Below are 24,513 nucleotides of genomic sequence, written 5' to 3'. Positions count from 1 at the left end.
GAACCAGATATTTTTCTTAACTACCCAAAAAGTTAATTAGGCAGCGATTCATTTAAAATTGCATAGAGTGATTGCTATACGGGGACTCTGTAAGCACAATTGATGCTAAGCCCTGCCTTTCAAATGTGCAAGAAATCGCTCTTCTGTTCAACTGATAGTTCCTTAGAAAATAAACACAGCATGCAAGTATTGTTGCATAAGGAGTCTGCATTTCATCAAATATGATGTGGACATGTTCAAAGTAATTATGCTGCTCTAATTATATTTTCAATTTTCCAATTTTTATTATGATTACATTTGAGAACTATTTTTAAGAACTACATTATTCTGTAATGCTTGCTTAGAAGACTACAGTGGCCTTATTCTTTATAAAATTTAAATCACAACTTGGGAGGAAATTGGGAATATAGGAAAATAAATTACAACACGCAAATATAATTTTATACATCAGAGGCTTTTCTTCGGGTTAATGCATGGGACCTGGGAGTCACTCTTGATTCCAGTATTTAATTTTTTTCTGCATGAGGAGCTTCAAAAATGTTGCTGAAGTGCAATGTTCAAAGCAGAGTCTGGTCAGAGATGCAGCTTGGGAGGCAGCTTGCATACTGATTGGTTGATACTTCATGAATTTTTAGTTTATAGGCAATATTGTATTTCTTAGTATTTGTGATTTATTTAGATTAGAGTTTTAATAATATACACATTTATTTGAAATGATAATAAGTTAAAAAAGGTATATAGCATAGTCACACAATATTAACTGATAGTTTCTTTTTTAATCCACATATCTACAAAGGTAAAGTTGATTTCTTTTCCATGCATTAATATGTTAGTCTAAATAATGTTTTAATAGATTTAAATAAAGCTAAATTTTAATATTTTAGGTGCATTGCATAGGAGTAATGGTGTATTCCGTTTTACAGCAAACAGCTGGAAAACAAATGCAAATACAGACTAAAATGTGAAAATAGATTAGGAATGATTAGTGGAGGAGAGCTTTGAGATGAGCCTTATCATTGCCCTGATTTTCTGCTTGAGCCTAGCAGAAGGAGGGGACTACCCAAGGCCTAGTCATTTTAGTGAGATAAAGATACTTAAATTTTAAGGCAGGAGATGGAAGCTGAAATTGTGGCAGGCAGAGCACTGAAGAAAAAAAATTCAAGTACTAAGAACTAAGAAGTCCTGAAGAAAAATACCAGTCACCTGTCATTCTGCCTCTGCTAGGTAGTGGCCCCCTAGCTGCATAACACAGCAGAACTTAGGTGTCTGGGGTCTCGCAGCGCGGCACCTACTGACAGATGCTCCTTACACCTCTCCCAGACTCTGCACCGTGTGCTGTGCACTGACCTTCCTCCCCGGACTGCAGTGAGCTCAACACTTTCAGTCCCCGCAAGGAGTGCAGGCACACACCACGTGTGCTTCTCTGGCTGCTTTCACTTACCATGCTTTGCATCTTTCCAAAAAAAGTTATCTGGAAGAAATGACAAAGAATTGAGAGAGAGATAGCCTTATCCTGATGGGGCAGTCTACAAATTATATTTATCTCAAAATATGACGTGGTACAAAGAAGTGCAATCATGATGAGCAAAGGAGAAAGAATTCCTGGTATCTTTAACTGAATACCAACCTCTACATAAGCGAGGTGAAACTCCAGGATGACAAGCAGTGACAGCTATAATAGAGGAAGCACTTTACAGGAATTTTGTAAGCTGGAAAAATAACTCTAAGCATGTCCAAAGTTGCCAATTATTCTAATTTACCATCCAGAATAGAAAGAAAAAAGCATATTATTATACGTACTGGGCATTTAGCATACAATCTTAAAGAATCCTATCAATGTAAAGATATTGAAATCAATCTTGAGCAAATATTAGTCTAGTGCCATTGCAAAAATTACCTAAAATGAAGCATTAGGTGATCAGCTGATTCACAAATAACATGATCATGTGCCTATATAAATAGCAGGTTTTTGTTGCAGTTATTAGAATATAATAACCTTGCACATTGATGTCATGAGGATGGATTCTGTAGTTTTAAGCAGAAAGTAAACTCAATAAATATCTTTAAATAGGGCCAGATGTGGTAGCCTAGTGGCTAAATCCTATCCTTGCATGTGCCAGGATCCTACATGGGCACCAGATCTAATCCTGGCTGCTCCACTTCCCATCCAGTTCCCTGCTTGTGGCCTGGGAAAGCAGCAGAGGATGGCCCAAAGCCTTGGAGCCCTGCACCCATGTAGGAGACCCATAAGAGGCTCCTGGCTTCAGATCAGCTCTCTCTCACTCTCTCTTTCTCTCTCTCTCTCTCTTTTTCCTACTTGGGGAGTGAATCAGCGGACAGCTCTTTCTCTCTGTATCTCCTTCTCTGTAAATCTGAATTTCCAATAAGAATAAATAAATTCATTCTTTTAAAGAGGTCTTTAAATAAAGATGGAATGGGTTCATCTTAAGGAACTATTCTTCCTCATATATTTATGTATGTGTGTGTGTGTGTGTGTGTGTGAGTGTGTGCAGTTATTTCACTTTTTGTTTCTCTCCTTTTAATAATCTAGTTTTAATCTATCTTTAAAAAAGATGTTTCAATGAAAACGACACCTCCAACCACAGATAGCGCTGTGATCTTTTTCCCGTGACTTTCAGAATCGTACCCGCCAGCTGGAACGCGGGTAGGAAGAGCTGCGAGCCACTCCCCTTGCCTCGGTTGCTGCTGTCTAACCCTCATTTTCTCTCTCTTTTCTACCCATGCACAACTTTGATGAATACTAATGAACAGATTGATGAATATTTTGAGAGAAGCTAAACAGGGTTGTAGTAGGCAGTGTTTACTCCCACATTTGTGAATTTTCTCTTAAAATGAGATTTAGAGTATAAAATAAATTATCTGAAATTATGGTTCTGTTATTTTTCAGATGAGAATGACAAATTTGATGTTTGAAAGATGAGAATAAATGCCTTGGTATGATTTGATATTTTAAAAGGTCAAAATAGCATTTTTTTAGTTTCATTTTCATAGCATCAAAATGCTGATTACTAATTAGTCTAATTTTGCAAATCAAAAGACTATTTTGGAGGAAGAGTAAAGTAGTGGAAATTGATTTTAAAATATATGGATAATTAGGTACAACTCAGAAAGCAAAATCCTTTAAGAAAAAAAAAATGCTGTCTTGTATTATTTTCTGTTTTGTTCAAGGTAATTCAATATTGCAGAAATAGCCTTAGACCGGAAAATACACTGTATGCAAATTCCCCTTCAGCCACATGTTATTTGTTTCATATTGAACTAAATAAATTGAAGTAACAATCTTCAACATAAGTATAAAAATTAAAAATAAATAACCTAACTTATAGAAAATTCAACAATTATGTATTATATATTTTGCTGCTTTGTGTACTTGGAAGCAAGTCTTTTATGATTACAGTACAATAACTGTATGTCCTATAAGCTTTTATTATTTTCAAACCCATGTTAGATGTGCAAACTGCAGATACGTATAAGAATGTGAGTTTGAATATTTACAAAAGAAAGTATTGATATTATACAAATACATATACACAAAGACATATGTATGCTTATCCGCTGTTTAACAAAGGACACAATCTTGTCCAAGCTAGGCACACTGAGTTAGCACTAAAAGACAATTCAGCTCGTAAGAAAACTAAACTATTTGTCCCTTAATTAACTTAAGTGGTAGAAAAAACTAACCATCTGCCATAATTATTCTCTTTCCCATCTATGTTTTCACACTTCTAAAGCTTTCTAGAATATCTCATGAGAAAATCTATACAAGATGCGCATTTTTTGTCATTTTTGCCTCTCAGATTCTTTTCCAGCCTGAATGAGAAAATATCCACAATCTTATGAAGCTAAGATATCTAAAACAATATTTAACAAAAGAAAATCAAATTTTCTGTAGCTTATGTTTGTTTATTTAAAATAACAAAGCTCTTATTAACATTTACAATGTAAGCAAGAAAATGAATATTGAGATTTTTTTCCAAGGTGGTTTAAATGACAATCACTTATGCACTTGTGTGGTCAGGAACTTATTTAATGACAAATTTTTTTTGTGAAAATCACATAGGCATAAGAGGTTTTACTCTTTTGACATGAAATATCTACTCTAGAAAATTAACCAGTAGGGTAAAAACACAAAGACGTCACAGTCTTTTATCGTAGACCTGATTGCTGTCCCCGCAGCAGCCTGCCTTGCTCCAGTGTCTTCTCCTCCCTGCTTCAGTTGTATCACGTTGACCGCTCAAGTGCCATGTCAATCTGTGATGAGTTCTGGAGCCTGACTAGACCTTACTACATGATAAACTCTCTTTAATGACTAATCTTTGAAGCTCTTCCCCATGGGAAAAAAAAATCAAAAGAGCTACCAAATGTTGAAAGTTGCATTTTTAAAATAATGTCATTAAATATGATAAAATAAATTCAAAGTGTTATTTTCAGAACCATCACCTACTAATTCATACATATTTATAAAATGAGGGATATGTAATTTCCCATTTTTGGTTGATAGCACATATGATATAAAAATCTGAAACATATATATATATATATATATGTATTATGCTGCTAATTTTATGCTCAATTCCTACTCTTCGCAAGCAGTGTTACTGAAATAATCACATACATTTCTCAACTGTCAAATAGAGCAACTATAACTGCAGTGGCAAACATTTTTGTTAAGCTTCCTTCACCTACTGTCGTGGATACTTGAGTACTTTGCTATCCAGATATTACTATTTTCACTTCCTTTTGCTTTCCTGTATCAGTCTCTGCAATAATTCCTCTTGCTGTCTTCCAGATTAGCTAAGCAATTGGCATAAATTCAGTTGCTTCAACGATAGTGCTTTTAACATTTTGCAGAAGCATTTATCAAATAATGGGTATTTGAATAAAGATGATGAATGACTTTCATAGACTCTTGAAGACTTTCCGTATCATTCAATCTCATCAATTAAAGAATGCAAATATCCCAAAAAGAGTATATTTTCAGCATAAAAGGACACACATATATAATGATTTGACTGTACTTAAAAGGAAATTAAAATGCCAACCTCAATCTTTTGATTATGCTACATAATTGATAAGCATGATGATTATAAATTAGTATTTTCCGGAACAGTGAATAGAAGTGAGAAGATATCAATAAGCAGCAATTTAAGTCACATTACTTATATTTGATAAAAATGGAAAAATGTATCATAAGCCCACTGAAAAATAAGAGTAATTATTTCTTATTTTCTAATTTCAGTGATAAAATGATTCATTATAAAGAAAAACAAAAGTATTTTTGAAGGATATTTCACCCTCTGTGTCCTTCCCATTCTTCCATGTTTAACTCATTCATTATTCCTCTTTTGAATTCTACTTTTCTTCCAGTTTAAAACTGTTGCTAATTCTACTCAAAATTTAAGGGTTAGGTCAGACCCAGTAGGCATGGAAATAATTGGTCCTGAGAGACAGAAAACCACAGTAAAAAGTTTTCAGGATAATAGAACCAGGCAGCTTGTACCAATGCACTGCATTTTCTATGAAAGATGTGTGATACACACTGACTGAAGGCTGCAAATCAGAATAGATTGGCAAGGCAGCAGGAACAAAAGAGAAAGGGAGAGAGTGGGAACTTGGAAGCTAAGTTAGAAGTCAGTGGGTTAAAGGGAAAGCAGAGACTCCAGGAATCATCATCCCAGCATGCACAGTGCATCTGCTTGCACATGGCAGACGACAGAATGGAACCCAGGTACTTCAATATGGCATATATGCGTACTGGGTGGCATCCTGATCCGTGTGCCTAACACCTCCAGGACATGTTCTCCATTCATGGTCACGATACCTAGCATCTTGTTTTGCTTTGTTTTCCTGTAATAGCATTTCCAGACTAACCTTATTGCTAAACTCTACAACCTGACCAAACCTGTAGGATTCAAATTGAGTGTATTATTTCACTTAGGTCCTTTTGTTGGATTTCCTAGTGATACCACTTATGTAGTGCATGTCCTTTTGGTACAATTGCCAGAGTGGGACAGATTAAAAACCTCAATAACATCTATGTAAGTTTACTTGCAAAAAGTTTGTTGTCTTTATTCCATTATCCCCCATATAAAAGGATTGGCTAAGAACAGAGAATGATTTGGGAGGGAAAAAATAAAATTATAACTCATAAAATAATATTTTTGAGCGGGAGGAACTGAACAGAGAAAAAAAGTTGTGCTAGTTTAGGTCCAGTAAGTTTTGGAATGGGTGAGGCATTAATAGTCTCTGTCTTTGAGAAACATCCTTGTAATTTTTCTCCTAAAGGAAAGGCTACTGTTGCTCTCACAAACTGTTGAACACCTTAATTTGAACAGATGTCTCAACCGCTGCTACAAGTTTCTGATCAAGATTCAGTTCTGATTCCCTTTCATCTTAATGACATCTTATTGAACTCCAACTCCTGTACATTCCAGGCAAAACCCTTGTCGGTAACTATATACCTTCTTTGCACAGCTCACATAGCTTCTGTCATGTCATCCTTGATAGTGACATGGAGAAATTGACTATGCAGCATTGGATACTTTCAAGTAATAGTTCCAGATTAAATGATTTGAGCTGAACTAGCACCCTTAAGATTTATCAACTGCATGGAAAGCTAGTTAAAAGGATTTTCCAACTGTGCTCCCAAGTGACATAAACTTGTTTTTCTCATCTCCAGTAATTACATACTACTTGGGCTTGCATACTACATGTAGGAAACCAGTCAATCACTTAGCTCCTTCCGAAGCTCTCAAGGTCTTGCAGCTTAGTAGCCATCATTAGAAACATTCAGATATTTAGAGAAATATTCAGAGAAATCATGTAGTCCTATCTCAGCAAAGCTACAATTGATTATCACCGAGGCCTTTCATAGGCAATTGCTGATTCATAATTTATATGTGTTCCTTTTGCATGCTGTTTAATGTGGTCCCAAGCCCAGAAAAAAAAATTACACATCGCCACTTCTAGAGCAGAGGAAATGTGTGGTATCCTCCCCCAAGTGCTGAGTGAGAGCTAAGCCTTGTCAGCCAGATCCGTTCTCAAGCATGGCATGTAGACTCACCTGTGAGGTGCTAGGAGCACTTGGAGATGAGGGATGTGTCCTTTAGACCTCAATGGCCTTGATGGACTCACTAAAAGGTGCTTGGATAGAATTAGAGGAAAGGGTTTCCTATCATGTCACAAATGGCCTAAGGAGGAACCTCAGACACTCAGTGATCACATGAGCTCAGAGAAAAGTAAACATCTAGCAGTCGAGTCGAGTAGTCCAATAGCACATAAACACTCAAGGGCCTGCTTCTGAAAACAGTAACAGGAGCAGTATGTAGGTTCAGAAAACCTGCCTTTCTTCTTATATCTGATGTTATAATGTCACTAAGAGTTGGTAAAGAATTGAGTTGCTAGGATAATAAAATTTCCCACTGCTTTCATTTGCTTTAGTGTTTTTATTGTGTCTGACAATACCTTGGAAACACGGGAAATCCTCTGCAGTACTTCGGCATAAGTGTATAAACGATAAGAACTCTAAGACCCCAGAGCCTGTTAGCTGTCCCCTTGGAGAGTAATGTATCCAACACGAAAAATGTGTGTGTACATGTGCGTGCACACACACACACACACACACACACACACACACACACACACACACACACACAAGGATAGTTGGCTTGTGCCGCTGCAATCCCTTATGGGAGATGCTGATCAAGTCCCTGGCTTCTGATGCAAATCCATATTTAAAGGAACTATTAAATATATGGATATTGATTTCAATTTTATCTTTATTGTGTAGAACTTTTTTTTCATCTAAATGGTATAATACTTTCATGCTAGAAGGCTGTTCATGTTTTATGAAGAAAAATTCATTTGTTTGTTAAAAAATGTAAAAAAAGCTATAATCAAGTGCATTACTCTTGCACATCGAAACTTTGTAAATTGCATTGTTGTTCAGAAAAAAATCCCAAATGAAAAGTTTAGAACCTGGTATAAAGTTAAATGGTTTGGTAAAGAAACTGTGTTGTGCAATCAGTTTTAATTTTCAGCCTTCATAGAAAATCCAAATGAGGCAATCATGTATTATAATCACTACTGAGTTTCATTTCAAGCTATCATTAAAGGTGACAAGCTGCCATTTGGAGTGGTTGACCCAAAAGTTACCCTCTAATTTTTTCAAAAAAGCTGCTTGGCCCTCTCTTTATCGTTAAAGCAATTATGGATGAAATATTTCTGTTTCAAAAGTGGCAAATTACAGCCCTGAAATGGAGATAATATCTATTTTTAGAGGTGATCATTTCCTAAGTTAGTTACAGTCATTTTGAATCCAACAGTTAAACTTGTTTTGAAAGTTTCTATGCACTAAACTATTAAGTACAAAAAGAAGAATAGAAGTAAGATTAAATCTACCCAAATTCCAGGGGAAGATTAAATTCAAATTAATTTTTGCTTTGAATGAAAATTAAGTTTTTCTTAGTTTAATACAGCTATTTCTAACTAGATTATTTGATTTGTTTATTTGGGAGGGGAGCAATGTATGGGTGGGGGGGGGGAGACAGAGACAGAGAGGGAAGAGAGAAAGAGAAAGAGGGTGTGAGAGAGAGTCTTGCATGCATGAAGTTATTCCAAAAGACCTGCAGTAGGCAAAGCTGGGCGAAGTGGAAGCTAGAGCCTGGCATTCAGTGTGGGTCTCCCAAGGGGTCGAGACCCGGTGAACCGAGCCATCACTTGGTACCTCGCAGGAAGCGCTCAAATAAGAATCTACATCAGAAGTGCAGTTAGGACTCGAACATAGGATGTGTTGTCTCAAGAAGTCACTTAACTACTATACCAAAATGTCTGCTTTTTTTCTAATTCTAAATATCTATGATAATTATAGAACACAGAAACCAAAATGAAAACAGTACACAATCCTGCTGCCGAGGAAACGTTGCTGCTTTTCATACATATTTGCTTATTGTCTTGGTGCAGTTTACCTACTAGTAATTATTCTGTTTAAAGATTTATTTGTGTTTTTAATTGCAAAGTCAGACATACAAAGAGGAGAAGAGACAGAGAAGATCTTCTGTCTGACGATTCACTCCCTAGCGGCTGCAACAGCTGGAGCTGTGCTGATCCGAAGCCAGGAGCCATGAGCCTCCTCCAAGTCTCCCCTGAGGGTGCAGGATCCCAGAGCTTTGGGCAGTCCTGATCTGCTTCCCAAGCCCAAGCAGGGAGCTGGATCGGAAGTGGGGTTCCTGGGCTTAGAACCAGTGCCCATATGGGATCCCAAAGCTTGGTGGGTGAGGACTTTAGCTGCTAGGCTACCCTGCAGGGCCCACTAGTAATTATTTTAGCAAATCAACATCTGTAGTGATTTTATTTAGCAAGATAATATAAATAGCAATTAAATAATCAAGAACTTGTCAAAATAATAACTCTAAGTGGTTGTACAATTGTCCCTCAGATGCACTTGTGGTTATTTAAGCACCCACTATTTGAGTGTTCTTATGAATTATTTCTTTTTTGGGGGTAGTGAAAGCAAGGTGTTTATTTGGGATCAATACTTCTGAAAGAGAGAGAAGCAGGACTGGGCAGCGAAAGATATGAAGCTGTGATACAGCCTCCACAGACCCCAGGGAACACAGAACTGTTCCTGTGGGAGATGGGAGACGTTAGAAAGAACTATTCTTAGACACTGATATCTGCTCTTATAAAATGTGTCAACAGGGGGTCAGGCAAGGCCCAGTAGGTGTAGATGCTCAACAGCTATAATTCCAGCATTTGATATAAAAGGACCTATTGGAGAGCAGCTGCTCCCCTTCAGAACCAGCTTGCTGGTCATATGTATGGTAAGGGAGCAGAAGATGGCCTAATGACATGGTATGTAGGAAATTAATATGGAGTTCCTAGTTTCCGGGTTCAACTTGGCCAAGTCCCAGATGTTGTAAGCATTTGGGGAGATGAACCAATGGGTGGGGGCAATTACCATCATCTCCCTGTCACTGTGTTTCCTTATCTCTGTGTCATTCTGCCTTTAGAGAAATAAGTGCATGTTTTAAAACGAACTAGGTCCACATGGTGGTCCAGATGTTGAGATGCTGTCTGTAACACCTACATTTTATGCTAGAGCACGGGTTCAAATTGCAGCTGCTCCGTTTCTGATCTGGCTCCCTGCTGTTGCACAGGGAAGAGCAGCGACTAATGACCCAAGTATTTAGGACCCTGCCACCCAGGTTGGAGGTCTGAATGGAAATCGTGGCTCTGGGGTTTGACTGGCTCAGATGCAGCACTGACGCTGTTTGGGGAGTGAATCCGCAGATAAGAACTCTCTCTGTCTTCATTTCAAACAAATCTTTTTTTTTTTAAGATTTATTTATTTTTATTGCAAAGTCTGATATACAGAGAAGGAGAGACAAAGATCTTTCGTTCAATCATTCACTCCCCAAGTGACCGCAATGGCACTCAGATTCTGCATCTTCTTTGTTCTCAACGGGAGCCATAGTGTCTGGCATGGTGCTTGTGGAAGCAGCACACACATGTTGAGTGAACTATCTTGTTTTATTATGGTTTCTCTTCTCTACACTGCTCAGTTGATATTTTCAAATTGATTGTGCTGAGTATACTTCAACCTCAGGCTGTTACTTAAATATATTTATATGAACAAAAGAGAGATGATACATTTCTTTGAAATCTTTGCAACTGAACATGGTTAAAAATTATAGCAGAGGAACCTGATGCAGTAGCTTAGTAGTTAAAATCTTCACTTTACATGCACCGGGAACCCATATGAGCACCACTTCTAATCCTGGCCGCCGTGATTCCTATCCAGCTCCCTGCTTGTGGCCTGGGAAAGCAGTTGAGAACAGCCCAAAGCCTTGGGACTCTGCACCAGGAGACCTGGAAGAAGCTCCTGGCTCCTGGCTCCTGGCTTCATATCAATGCAGCTCTGGCTTTGTGGTCACTTGGGGAGTGAATCAACAGACAGAAGATCTTTCTCTCTGTCTCTCCTCCTTTCAGTATGTCTGACTTTACAGTAAAAATAAATCTTAAAAAAGTCGTAACAGAGTAATTTTATTTTTTTCTTTTGTTATCAAATTTCATAATGTGTTTAACCACAAAAATGGAAGTTAAAGAAGTAGAAGTAGGTTACTCAGAAAATTTAATGCTTTTATTACTCTATATTCTTGTGGCCAACTGAAAAATTGTTATGAATATGAATTATCAATGAATTCTAGTCAAGATCTATTAATAAAAATGCCAATGCAACAAATATATATTAACAAATGAACTAAAGATAAAACATTGTACAATTTTTCAATTTTGTGGATTAATTTGATCTTAACTATTTATGTGCATTTTCTCCAGTAAAGGCCTGTTTCTCTCAGTATCATACCATTGTAGTGATGAATAAAATATGTCATTCCAGATTTAATAAATTAATTAACAACATCAAGTTTATTATACTTTACACACTGTTAAACGTATAACAAACCACTAAATGATGTGGTAGGAGCTTTATAAAGGCTAAAAATTTTTGTCTACAAAATGACACTTTATTATGTTTTCATTAGCAATGAAAGTGTTCAGAATTACATTGTTGGTCAAATACTTTCCACCATCTTTTTTCACTGTGTTTTTCAGGCTTGTATCAGACCGTGATACCCTGAAAAATATTTTCTGTCTCTTCTGTGCTTTGGAAATAATTGGTATTTAAGAAATAATTCCATGAGTTAATGAAGATGATATTACTCTTCATGATCAGTGGCATACATATCAATAAATTGGCTTAGAAACTTCAGAGTTTGAGTCCATAGTTGAGGAAGCAGCTTAATTGGCCGCATGCTGGTTCAGCCTGCACTCCTGCCTTTAGAAGCCTGAAGTTTAATGAACCTCCCAGTACCTGTATTCTTCTGTGGAATTTTTTTTCTTTCTATTGGAAAAGCTATGGAAATGATTATTTCAGTTAGAAGCTCTTTTTCTTTTCATAGCAGATATATTGACTTGTGTATGATACGAAGAAGTTGTCAGTGCTAGCCTCTGTGCAGGTACACACAAGTCAGCCTGAGTTCTACAACGAAGTCAAGTTGACTGAGTGATTTTAACCACATAAATTCATTTTATCGTTATTTCGGAAGCTGGAAGTCCCAGGTCAAAGTGCCAGCAAACGCGATCCAGAAATCCTGTTCCTGGCTTCTCACTGTGTGTTCACATGGCCTCTTCCAAAGTGTGCGTGTGTTGGGAAGGCTCTCTGCCTTCTCCCTCTCTTATGGAAGCAGCAGCCTGATTGCATGAAGCCACTCTCAAGACTTGACCTAACCTTAGTTCCTTCTATTAATCCTTATTTCTAGGTGTAGTCACACTTGGGTCAAGACTTGGAATATGTGGGTTTGATAGGAACATGGTCAATGCTGAAACAGGGACTTCACTGGTGCGCCTTCAATGGATATTACTCAGAGTTACTCAAACCAGAAGAGTATTGTAATTTCTGTCATGTTGAACTTGCATATTTGAAAATGCGAGAGACCAGAGAGACTATTTCAAGCCGGGTAATTCTACAAGTGTCCATAACAGCTACGAAACAGATAAGCATAGAAAACAAATCTATTCATGACACAGGTGTCTTCTCAGGATACTGCAGGTATCCATATGCAGTATGATTAGGGTATGCAGGAGACCATACCCTAATCAGAGGGTTGCTAAATAATTCCATTCCAGTTCCTAGGTTATTGTGATGTTGTGGTTTCATTCTGTCACTGGAAGCTTAGCGCCTCTGCATAGTGTTCAGTTCTTGCCTCTGGATTCTCATTGTTTTATAGTATTCTAAAAATACTTCCACAGTGTTAGATTTCCTATCATTTGAAAAGCAGTGGGCATGATTTGATTGAAAGAAGTAAACTTAGAAATTGACTTTCGAATTTGGGAACATAAACACAAAATACAGTATGCTACCCTATGACAGATAGGAGTGGACAAACAAACTATAATTTAGCATATTTCTTCCAGTACAGATTTACCAATCATATATGTGTAAGTGAACAAGTATAGATGCACTTTTATATTCAGTTTAGCTGTGTTCAAGCCTGCCAGCTGGTAGGAAAATGGCAATCATTGGTTTTGAAGATAGCACATCTATTGTAAAACCTAGTAATTTATCTTGTATTTTTTAAGGAATTGAAATATTGCTAAGTTCCTAATATATTCAGCATATGGATGTAACAAATCCAATCCAAAGCATGCTAATGTGATTTAATTTTAAAACGTTTATTATCTGTTGGTTATTATACCAAGGGCTATAATAATAGTAAGTTTATAGACTTGCTTTCCCTTGCTTTTTTTCTTACTATGTTTGAAAATGAAATTCCTTTTAGCTGAGAACCTTTGATCTGCCTGTTCATTTTTTTTCTAATTACAAAAGTAGCAAAAAAGAACCAATTTGTTTGTTCCAAGCCCTCTGTGATTATCTTTCTCAAACATGTGGGCAGACTCAGGCAGGGTATACAAAGACTGATAAATGAGCCATTTATTTGATATGGTAATAATCAGATTTCTCAGAGGCCACCCATTGACAGTTCCACAAATGTAATATTCACAAAGCCTTCGTTGAACCTCCACAAGGTGACAAATAGCTAAGCCTTTATATAAATTCCCGTTTCCTGCATTATGTAAAAAAAATAAAATATTGTTGAATTTTGAAACTTGAGCACCACAAATAAGCTTCCTTATAAGTCCTAGCACATTAGCACATGTAGATCCACAAAGATCATGTTCATTTTAACTTAATCTTTAATCGTATGTAGTAAATTATCTGGTGCCTTTATCAGCACTTGTTTCTTATTCTCGCGAAAAGTAGCTTTTATTAGATTTACTTCTGATTTTTACAAGGGTAAGTTTCTAAATAATTTCTTAATATGCACTATATACATGGACTAAACAAGTCTCACGATCACTTTTTTAATGTTTTAGAAACTGAATGACTTATTATAAAATAAATTATAGTTTTGATTGATCGGATGTGATATAGGGTGATTTTGGCCATTCTTCCATTAAGGTATTAAGCATTTTCTCTTCACCTTAAGTTATGTCTTCAGACGTTTGGGATCTTTCTCGTTTCTTATTGCTAGAAGAGAAGCGGGGAGGAGAGAGGAGAAGGAAGAGAGGGCAGGCATTGCTCAGAGGAAAACGTTCTTTACTTGCGACAAGCAAAGACAATAATAGTAATATAGAGTTCCCTAAAGAAACCGCCTGCCTGAGAAGCCATTTGTCAGGGTTTTTATGACAGGAGTTAAGGAGTGTCCAAGATTTAGAATGTGGCAAGTTGGAATCCATTTCTGTTCAAGTAATGTGTATCTTTGTTTATTATTTGTTCAAGCAATCTGATTCAGCCTTGCTTTTACAGCATGATTATGGTGCTTAAGCCCCTCTGAGTACAGGGTGCCCAGATAAGCACTCCTGGGCATCTTTTGTAAAACAAATTCAAGCAGTAAACTGCTGTCAGATTTTCTGCTCTTCTTCTCTGCCTGTCTCTTCCCTACCTCCTGCACTCTGGGTTAAAGGTCCTCCCCTACTTCCTGACTCAAGAATTGCTATCTGTTATAAAGCAGTTTTTAAACCATGAGGCTATTGGAATGATTATTAGGAAGGAATAGATTAGCAAAGAAAGGGAATATATGATGTTGTGCGGTATTTTAAAAACCTTGAGTTCATTATTTTTTGGGGAGGCAGCTGCAGGCTAGCTGTTACTATATAGCATCTTATCATTACATCAACTGAGTGAATTCCTAAAATTAATCCACCACACACAGAAGCATTTTTTCTAAAGGTGTTATGTTTTGCTATACTAGAATAATCAAGGTTTAGAAAATTATGAGCAAAAGTAGAATATGGCTGGCTTTAATACCAGCTTCAGGTTTTTTGACTCTTTTCCAAAAAAAAAAAAAAAAAGTTGGCAAAAGTATGATGAGCAACCAAAAACCAAAACAGGTTATGCTTGAAGCAAGGGAGACAATACAGGCAGAAGAGATCCACCAATTGGCCCTACAATGGGAACCAAATGGGGATTTTTACTGGGAGATAGGGCCATGGCGTCTCATTCTTTGGAACAGGCCCTTTTGACACAAGGCACTTCAGCTTGCAACCAGCTAGTAATTCTGTGCAGACACGGTGGCTTTTTTTCGTCCCACAGTACACTCAGCACTGCACTGCCTCTCACTGCTGCAGTCCCAGGAAGGTCATGAATCTGTGGGCATGAGCATCCTGCCTGTGGCCCTCGGTTGGGAGGGTCATCAGCAGGACAGTGGGAGTTCTTCAGCTGCGAGTGTCTGCGCAGATCCTTGCTGCCGGGGAGTGGGAGATGAACACTGAGGTCTGGAGGTAGATGCGTGTCCAGTGCGGTGGTGTGACTTATTTGGACGAATCTTATTTCTGTCCTGTTGTAGTTTTCCAAGTAAGTGAAAATACTGTTTGTTTTATAGCAAATACTTTTGAATACCTAAATTTTAAAAAGATAGTTAAGCATATCAAGAGAAACAATAGAGCACATAATATGTCTAAAATATCAACAACTCTTACAAAACTTTAAAAAATGTAACTAGTGTAGAATAATTGGCACATTGTTCTCAACGTAATTGTGCATTCACAAAAATAAATAAGATCTTTCAGTGTTGTGAAGATTGTAATTTGGATTTTACTATTGTTACAAGTAGCAATGATAACCAATGCTGCAATTAAGATGCAGTTTATTTAAAATCAGATAGTAACAGTATGTCACAGCACCTATGTCCAGTTCAGGACCTAATGCATATCAGATATTTTAGTTCACATTGAAAATAAACACAAGTCCTTTGTATCTTACTACTGTAATTATATAAGAATACAACTAAGGACTTACCTGTATTATTTGGCAGTAAGGAGGAATGAATAATTGCAAATTGCCAGAACATGAAAATGTCATGTTCCACAACAAGCATCAGAAAAGATGTGAAGAAGTCTAGGATTCAATGTACGTGATATATCCAAAATAGGAAAACCTATAGACCCCAAATTGTATCTCCACCACTAGGGCCTTGGAGTTGTAGGTGTGTGTGTCTTTACAGGCTGAAGAAACAGCCTGTAATCTACTAATGCAATGCCGTGCATTAAATGAAGACCCTAAAAACATTTATTTCAAAGGTATTCACAAACATGTTTTAAGTATCTGCTACATAATACGCACTTTACTGGTGTTCTTCAATATGAAATATATGATCCAGTAATCTTAGAAGATTTATGATCTAATGCAGTAGGAAAAAAAGTTCATGCTCTTTTAATATTTTTATTGTTCTAACATTGATTCAGACATTTTTCATGCCCTTATTCTGATTCAGTTGTCCATTATCCAGGGGTTTGTAAAGTCTGAGGATATTATATAATCCATTGCAAGGATCATTTTAATTTGCTTTTCTGTCGTTATAAAAATTCACTGGATTTTAACAACGTCTTGGAGAAATAGTTTATAAAAACCAACCTATAAGTATGTTTCTATGATTAATAAGTAAACTCTTCATGTATGAAAGGTACTAATTGAGTGGCAATAGTTCAGTCGTATAAACCTTGACATGGAGAGCTGGTGTGTAGCCTCACCCTTTACATTAATTGTTGATTTATAGATTACGTCCATCGGTCACATCAAGTCTGATTGAGTTTGATTCCTGGATTGGGGTTCCAACGGCAGCCCATGTTAATGCAAATGCTGAGAAGCTCTGATGTCTCCTGTACTTGGGTTCTTTCCATCCGTATAGAATCTCTACGATTTTCTTGATCTTGGCTTCAACCAAAGAAAGTCAACCAGTGGATAGGATCTCTTACAGTCTTTCTGTTACTCTCTGTGTCTGCTTGTCAAACAAATATTTGACATATAAACAATTATTGAATCATATATATGCATGCATATGATTTGACAAATATTTTTGATATATTTCTATGCAATTGGGAGCACTGTTTTTGGCAGTGGGGATTCTCTTTGTGCCCCTATGGAGTTTGCCTTCTGTTGTGGAAGACAGTAATAAAAATGTCAGAGAAGTCTGTGATTCTTGTCAGTGCATTAAACATAAGAATTTGAAGAGTTGAGAAATGGAATTGCAAATCTTGACAAGGTAGTCAGGAAACAACAGGCGTCCCTGGAAAGGAACCATATGAAAAAGCTGCCTTTACCTTTATGTGTGTGTTCAAGGACCTTGCCTTTGTAAACATTAACCATCCCTCATCCCATGTGTACAATGGATACACTGTTAAGTGAATAATCCTGACACAGGCAAAACAGCCTAGTGAGAGTGACTCATAATAACCCTGATTAGACCAGCCCCCAGCTCTGGTTCCTGTGCAAGCCAGTATGTACAATTAGGATGCAGTTTATTTAAAATCAGATAGTACATCTGTCCCATAGTACAGATTAGCATGTACAATTAGGAAACAGTTTATTTAAAATCAGAGAGTACAGTCTGTCCCATATGTTTCAGCTCTTGTACATATCAGTAGATGTCCAAGCCTAGCTCAGCCCAACTGACCACACTATCCAGCCCACACTCACACTGGTGAGTGCCCCTACATGTCTAACCAGGCAGTGCTTTTCATCCTGCTCAGATGAGAGTTGCAGCCCTTCAGAGAGGTGCCCACATTTTCCCTACTAAGCTCACTCCAGTCCCGGATGTCACTTCCCAGGTATTGCCAGCACTTGCCAGCGATGCTACTGCAAAGCCCAACCAGCCTGAACTTACTCTGGCTCATGAACGTACCACTGGATATGGTTGCTTAGCCCAGCCTAGCTATTCTCCAGTCCAGCTCACATGTAGACCAATGGGTGTTGTAGGCCTTCTAGCCTTGTCTGCCCCAGTCCCAGTTCTCACACTCACCAGCAGGTTGCAGTGGCCCAGCAGGGGAGCCCCCATAGGTCTTATCTGTACTTGTGGGTGCTGTGGTACAGACTGATATGGCTTTCCTCACATCAGCATCCAACAGTGAGTGCTACAGCCTGGCTGTACCCGGTCTAACCCCTAGTTCCAGCTCATGCTGGCAGGTGCTATCACCTAGTGCAGCCCAGCACTCCCTCCCCCCAGTCCCAGCCCTAATGTGAACTGGCTGGTGTTGTAGACAAAACCCAGCCTGTCTTGTATCCAATCCTATTTTCCAGTGGATTCTATGAACTGGCCCAGCCTGGCCCACCCCCAGACCTGACCCACACATATGTCAGGAGGTACTGTAACCTGGGTGCTCCCAGCCTCGGTTCTTGTGCTCACCTGCAAGCATTGCATCCTGACATAGGAGTTCCCCACATGCACTAGTGGGTCCTTGGCCCTGCCTGACTTGATTTACCTTGTTTCCTGGCAGGAATAGCAGCTTTGCCTGACCACACCATTCTGACTCTTACTGTTGGGTGCTACAGCCCAGTTACTCCTAGCCCATCCTAGACTCAGCTCTTGTGTTTTTCAGGGGTGCATATATATGATACTTTCCTATTTTCCCATACTCAGTTGAGATCTTGGCCACTGTGTTACAATGTTACACTCTGAAAGCAGTTTACCATTCAAACGATTTGCTACAGTATAGCTGAGCAGTTCTTTATCTGACAGCTTTGTTGTATATTACACCTATTTATTTGCAAAGAGGCATGAGTGGTTCATTATCCATGAAATCATAATAAAACTGTATTTATGATGTGTCACACTGTACCTCATATTGAAGTATTCACTTCCAGAAAAACACTATATTCTATGTTTCTTCCAGTTAGGGCTTATGACCTAAAACAATTCTTTAAGCCATAAGGGAGAACTAAGCTCGAAACTTTATATGAAGGATGTGCACTACATAAAACACAGTGACAACAAAAGTGTCAAACTATCAACTCACAGCCTTAAAAAGTCTCAAACTGTGCATAACCTGCGGGTGATTGACTGGGAGGGTCCAATTCATTGTTACTGGATAATGAATTGCATCTGGGTTTAATGAAGTAAGCTCCACTTTGCATGAAAGTAAATGGAATACACTGAAAACGTACCACCACCAAGACAAACTTTTTCACCATGTCGAAATTCCTACCTTTGAGACTGTCATCTTGAAGGTGATTGCGTTCTTGAATGTTTAGATAGTCCTTAAATGAACTCACAAATATTCTTATAGAAAGAACCAGGGAGAGATTTTTTCTAAAGTATTGTTGTTGTTTGTTTGTTTGTGTTTTGAAAGGCAGAGAGTTGGGGCAAGTTACAAAGAGACAGACATGCAGTTAGGCAGTAAGCTTCCATGTACTGTATCATTCCCAAAATGCCCACAGCAGGTAGGGTTGAACCACAGCAAAAGCACCAGCCAGGAAATTAATCCATGTCCCAGTTGTAGGGTCTCAAGTAATTGAAGCATCATCTGCTTTCTCTAATGCTATACAACAGCAAACAACTGGAATTTTCAGTGGAGCTGGGATACAAACCTCATTCCTCAAAAATAAAATTTGAGTGTTCCAATTGGACAACTTAATGATTATTTAGTAAGAATCTGTGAAATTTTTTTAAATTGTATATGTTTAAGGTATACACCATAATGTTTTAAATATAGCTTTAAAATGTGATGTGATTAATACAGTCAAGCCAACGCATCATGTCCCATGGTTTACATTTCTCGTGTATGTGTTAAGAATCGCTAAAATCTGCTTTTTAAATGAAGCTTCGGCACCACACAATCTTACTATCTGTAGTCTCCGTCTTGCACATTTTACTTTGCAGCTTTTTCTTTCATATCTCTGTAAGTTTGTACCCTTCGGCCATGGTTTTTTTTCCATTCCCTTGAGAACTATTTGATGTTTTCTTCTGTTTCCTCCCAATGTTACATTTAAGACAGAAGATCAAGCAATGTGTTCACAGAGACATATGAGATGTATCTTAGAGGCAGGAAGCCGCCAACTGTGCATATTCCTTGGGAGCCTCTGGAGGCAGCACATCCATGCCGATTCCTAGGTTCAGCCTGTACTATCCATGTCCGAGTGGTGACTTCAGGAGAAAGCATCTCTTATTTGAAACTGCCAATGATCTGATCATTTGTGACAGAAGTCATAAAAATTAATAAAATAGACATATACTAAAGCATTAACATTGAAATAGAAATGCTTTATATAAACTGAAAGAAATGTTTTATATCAATTAACTTGAATAATTCACTCTTTTATAACAAATGAAACTTCATCAACATAAGTATATATGCTAAACTGCAGTTTTTAATACCTTGAGCATTGATAGCAAAAAAATTGAATTTCCCCCCTTTAACTACTGCCTCAGTACACTGATGATTTTATAGACTATTTTAGTGTTTATTTATTAATAGCCAATTTTGCAAGTTAAAAACAACCCACTTTGGTGCTCTGTGTTAAATGCTACATATATATTAATCAGATTATAAAATATTAATTTTTAATTTATTTTTCTAATGAGACTCATGAGATAAATTTATGCAGAGATTATTTTAAAGACATTGAATTAAAAATATGCTTTGAATATGGTTGAGGATATACATATATATAGTGCAAATATAACATCATTTATTAATAAAGACATATTTCGGTCTTCTTTTAATAGAGTGAATGGGGTTTGTAAAAGTCTTGTGTGTTGATAGCAGAGTTTTTCCTAACTAATATTCTACTTTATTATGCCTGCACATGCCTTCACAAGATGTTTCTTTATTGCTTCAACTTACAAATGAGGAAACTGTCAATAGAGAATTTTATTGTGTTTATTTTGTTCAGCTGTTTGGAGATATTTCTGGAAATATTTTGGTCAATTGCAATCAAAACCTTTTAAATTTTGTTTTGTTTTTATTTTTTAATAAAATAGTTACAACAAAACCCAAATTAGTCCAGACAGGAGAACATTTTTTTCTTCCTAGTTGGTATAAAATTAGAAATTGTTTATGTTTATACATAATCCATGAAAGTAAAATCCGTTTAACTTCATAATTCAATCTTTGCCTAATGCCAGATAGGAACATACATATATTTGTACTCATATTAACAGAGGACATAGCAACCTTGGGTCTGTAACAAAAACAAAAGGTAAAAATGGGAAATTATTAAAAAACAGAAATAAATTATAATTCTGAAAACAAATCTAGCATAACTTTTCATCAATTGGCAATTTCATGCTCAGTGTTTTAGCTGCCTTCAGCATATTTGTTTTAAAACATTTAATGAATGCGAGAATAATAATTTTGAAATATTTCTGTCTCAAAAATAAATAAAATTTTCATTGTTATGGCCTACCCCAATATATTGAAAAACATGCAAGGAGCTAAAAATAACAGTGAATGAATAGCTTCATGAAAAAAGTGAATGCTTTAACTTGCAATCTAAACTAATGACTTAATCCAAAGAAATCTAATAGAAATATAAATATAACATAAAGTGTACATGCATATATTTGTACAATTAAAAATATTAAAAGAAATTGTAAGATGCAGTGCCGGCAAATTTTATTGTTACTTTTCACTTTGTACTTATTCTAAAATTTTATAAAATGCCAGATGCACCATTTTTTGTTGTTGTTGTGTTTAATCCTTACAGAGAATTATGCAGAAAAAAAATCGAGGTTATTCCCCCAAATCTAATTTGAATACTCTGCAACCAGAAATGAATGTGATTTTCTGTGGGATTAGGTGGAGCAGAGGACACTGTACATTAGTCACCATTCATTGGACAACTTTCTAGTGTGACATGGTGTTCTCCCAATAAAGAAAGACACGTCCGTGCTGAGTTGGAGTTAACAGGCTACCAGATTAAAAACAAATTACAGATGGAATACAAAACACAATCATACTGGACTTTATTGTTTATGATTTTGGAACAATTACCGTTTTTATCTCCCAATTTTTCACATCCCGTTTCTAGCCAGAGAGTTTGAAACAGAAGGTACAATAAAATCAGATGTTTTATTTGCAATTAAACTGTCAAGTGGATGCATACATATTTGAATAATATAGATTCACCCTAGTTATAAAAATATTAATAGATGGCTAGATTTATTTCCTGTGGATTCTGTGATCAACTATTGTAAATTTAGGGACTCAAGCAACAGAAATTGGTGTTATTCTGGTCTAGAAAAGGCACTGAGAGAATACCAGATACGGGTGGTATTTTTGTGAAAGGCCAAATGGAAGGAATTTGCCATTTTCTGGATTTTAGGGGTAGCCTGCATTCCTTGGTGTTCCCATCACATCCTTCTCTCTCCTGCTTCTACCACATGTCATATCCCCTGTCTTCTATGCCTTTGTGCTCTCATTTGAATAATTCCTGTGTCAAAATCCTTAGGTAGGTCTCATTCGGAAAGCCCCCTTTTGCCATGTTAGATATATATTTGCTGGCACCAGAAGGTAGGATGTGGACACATTTGGGTAGGAGTGAGTTCTTACCCAGCAACGGAAATGGGTATAATGAAAGTGCGATACACGCCAGCATAGATGCAAGGAAGGAGCAGAGATGTGATACTGATCAGAACACGTAGTATTGACAAGATGCCAGTTCTTTGTAAAACGTTGTGTAGATTCAAAGCCGTCTATATAAAAGCCAGGCAGACCAGATTCTTACAAAATGAATATTATATTAGAAATTATCTAGTATGATCACTTTTAGACAGAGGGACACATCTGAAGGACTTACCTGCTCTGACTTCAAGATTCCCATAACTCGCATTAGCATCAGTGGATAATTGACATAAAGATAGACAAAGATATCAATAGGCAAAATGGAGTTCTGCACAGTTGTTCAGTTATTTTTGACAAGCGTATAAATGTGATTCTGTAAAATGGAAGCCAGCATTTCAAGAGACAATGTGGGAATATCTTAGATCCACGTGCAGAAGTATTTTGCTATATTCCTCTCAAAATACACAGCTTAGTTATAGACTTCAGTAAAATATGTTAAAAAAGAGGAAACCTCTAGGAAAGAGTTTAGGAGATTAGGTACGAGATCTTGTGTTGCAAGAATTGTGGTAAACAAGTACCTGAAATGATACTCAGTACTATCAATCATTAGGGAAATGCAAGTTAAAAATACAATGAAATACCATTGCATTGTGGATTCTCCAATAGCTTTGCCACATCATGGGTTTACAACAATATAGAAACAAATAGATTCTTCAAACACTCAAGAGAAGGTTCAGCCTCTGGCTGCAGCTTGTTGAGCAACGACTTGGGCTGATTTCAGCACATATCATAGTTTGGTTCAAGTCCCAGCTTCTCCACTTCCAATCCAGCCTCCTGCTAGCCTGCCTGGGAAAGGGGCTAATGGACCAGGCACTTGTGCTTTTGCCCGCCAGGTCAGAGACTGGCTCCTGGCTGTGGCCTAGCCTTAACCTGGCTGTTGCCTTTTAAATGAGTAAGTGATTAAATCTTTAAAACCATTTCAAAAAAATGCAGAGAAATAAACAGCAAGCTTAAAGAATTCTGGCATTTTATATAAAGCTATTCCTGTGGCTACTATTTGTTCTGTTGATACCACTAATAGCTATTTCTCCAAGAGAAATGGAATCATGTATCCGTGGAAAGATTGTACAGAAATGAACCTGATAAACTAGTTACAGCCGTCTCCTAGAAATCATTTATCAGTGATTTATTTATAATTGGTATTTGGGGAGTGTAAGGATATTTTATTGCTAAAAGGACTAACTTTTTAATGATAGCTTTCAAGCTTCTGTTTTCAGACATAATGGGGTAGAACTTTTCATGCTATCCCTACCACTAAATACGTACATAAGCAAAGGAAATAAAAAAAATAAGGCTGCCATCAGATGAATATGAAAAACAGAGAGAAAAGCAAATGGGTAATTTTGGGTGGAACTAACTTGCTTGGCAGCTGGTAATTTTTATTATGGCTGGTTTTTTTTCCCCCCTCTTAAACAGTAAGTTGACAGTAACCCCAAATGGAAAACAGGTGCCAATTTTCTTCATAGTGCACAAGAAAATCTTACTGTGTATCCAGATATCAGTAAGAAAATGCCAGCACTGTGGTGGAGCAGGCAAAGCTACTACCCGTGATGCCAGCAAACCATGTGCCTGTTGGTCCTGGTCCCAGCTGCTCCCTTTCAAATAAATACATACATCTTAAAACAAAAATCCCCCAAACCAAACCAAACCAAACCAAAAACAACAGTAAGAAGGTATGCAGCTATGTAGCAGGAAATCCTGTGCCTACAATTTCTCCATTAGAGGTAGACATCACAGAGCAGTATCTCCCATCCCTTCTCACAGGTGCTGGGAAGACTGAGGATAAAGTAGTGTGTGCATTCCCACAGTATTCATCAAGGGGATGCAAGAAACCCAAGTGCTCATGCTCACCAAGGGCTTCAGTGATGGCTGACTCACTTATCCCTGCCTTTCTCCGTCCCTCAGCCCTGTGATGCAGTCACAGGGAGCAGCCTTCAAGTAACTAATGAAATAATGATATGTCCTGCTTTTTTGTTGTTGTTGTTGTTACCTTAACTTTCATTCTAGAAAAATAAAAACACCAGTGCGTGAAGT

The sequence above is a fragment of the Ochotona curzoniae genome, unplaced genomic scaffold, assembly GCF_017591425.1.
Source record: "Ochotona curzoniae isolate NIBS_2020 unplaced genomic scaffold, NIBS_Ocur_1.0 contig_4501, whole genome shotgun sequence".
NCBI lineage: Eukaryota > Metazoa > Chordata > Mammalia > Lagomorpha > Ochotonidae > Ochotona > Ochotona curzoniae.
Note: the sequence above shows the minus strand (reverse complement) of the source record.